Below are 2,117 nucleotides of genomic sequence, written 5' to 3'. Positions count from 1 at the left end.
CGTTTGCATATGTCTACGTATCGTAGCAATAGTGTTCTTATGATTCTTAAAACGCGATATCGCATCTCATTTCTATGTTTCATGGTAAGGTATAATATGATTTGCGAAGTGTTATCTATTCCTCGTCTACACTTCAAATGAATGTAAATGCGACACTTCCTTGCAAGGAAATAGCGTTTGCAGATGTCTATGTATCGTAGCAATAGATTTCTAATGCTTCTTAAAACGTGATATCGCATCTCATTTCTATGTTTCATGGTAAGATATAATATGATTTGCGAAGTGTTATGTATTCCTCGTCTACACTTCAAATGAATGTAAATGCGACACTTCCTTTGCAAGGAAATAGCGTTTGCAGATGTCTACGTATCGTAGCAATAGATTTCTTATGATTCTTAAAACGCGATATCGCATCTCATTTCTATGTTTCATGGTAAGATATAATATTCATTGCGAAGTGTTATGCATACCTCGTCTACGATTGAAATGAATGTAAATGCGACACTTCCTTGCAAGGAAATAGCGTTTGCAGATGTCTACGTATCGTAGCAATAGAGTTCTTATGATTCTTAAAACGCGATATCGCATCTCATTTCTATATTTAATGGTAAGATATAATATGATTTGCGAAGTGTTATGTATTCCTCGTCTACACTTCAAATGAATGTAAATGCGACACTTCCTTGCAAGGAAATAGCGTTTGCAGATGTCTACGTATCGTAGCAATAGATTTCTTATGATTCTTAAAACGCGATATCGCATCTCATTTCTATGTTTCATGGTAAGATATAATATTCATTGCGAAGTGTTATGCATACCTCGTCTACGATTGAAATGAATGTAAATGCGACACTTCCTTGCAAGGAAATAGCGTTTGCAGATGTCTACGTATCGTAGCAATAGAGTTCAAATGCTTCTTAACACGCGATAACGCATCTCATTTCTATGTTTGATGGTAAGATATAATATGATTTGCGAAGTGTTATGTATTCCTCGTCTGCACTTCAAATGAATGTAAATGCGACACTTCCTTGCAAGGAAATAGCGTTTGCAGATGTCTACGTATCGAAGCAATAGATTTCAAATGCTTCCTAAAACGAGATATTGCATCTCATATCTATGTTTCATGATAAGATATAATATTCATTGCGAAGTGTTATGCATTCCTCGTCTACGATTCAAATGAATGTAAATGCGACACTTCCTTGCAAGGAAATAGCGTTTGCGAATGTCTACCTATCATAGCAATAGTGTTCTAATGCTTCTTAAAACGCGATATCGCATCTCATCTCTATGTTTCATGGTAAGATATAATATGATTTGCGAAGTGTTATGTATTCCTCGTCTACACTTCAAATGAATGTAAATGCGACACTTCCTTGCAAGGAAATAGCGATTGCAGATGTCTACGAATCGAAGCAATAGAGTTCAAATGCTTCTTAAAACGCGATACCGCATCTCATTTCTATGTTTCATGGTAAGATATATTATGACTTGCGAAGTGTTATGTATTCCTCGTCTACACTTCAAATGAATGTAAATGCGACACTTCCTTGCAAGGAAATAGCGTTTACAGATGTCTACGTATCGTAGCAATAGAGTTCTTATGATTCTTAAAACGCGATATCACATCTCGTTTCTATGTTTCCTGGTAAGATATAATGTGATTTGCGAAGTGTTATGTATTCCTCGTCTACACTTCAAATGAATGTGAATGCGACACTTCCTTGCAAGGAAATAGCGTTTGCGAATGTCTACCTATCGTAGCAATAGTGTTCTAATGCTTCTTAAAACGCGATATCGCATCTCATCTCTATGTTTCATGGTAAGATATAATACGATTTGCGAAGTGTTATGTATTCCTCGTCTACACTTCAAATGAATGTAAATGCGACACTTCCTTGCAAGGAAATAGCGTTTGCAGATGTCTACGTATCGAAGCAATAGGGTTCAAATGCTTCTTAAAATGCGATATCGCATCTCATTTCTATGTTTCATGGTAAGATATATTATGATTTGCGAAGTGTTATGTATTCTTCGTCTACACTTCAAATGAATGTGAATGCGAAACTTCCTCGCTAGGAAATAGCGTTTGCAGACGTCTACGTATCGTAGCA

The sequence above is a fragment of the Xylocopa sonorina genome, unplaced genomic scaffold, assembly GCF_050948175.1.
Source record: "Xylocopa sonorina isolate GNS202 unplaced genomic scaffold, iyXylSono1_principal scaffold0051, whole genome shotgun sequence".
Lineage (NCBI taxonomy): Eukaryota > Metazoa > Arthropoda > Insecta > Hymenoptera > Apidae > Xylocopa > Xylocopa sonorina.
This window is presented reverse-complemented; position numbering follows the sequence as displayed.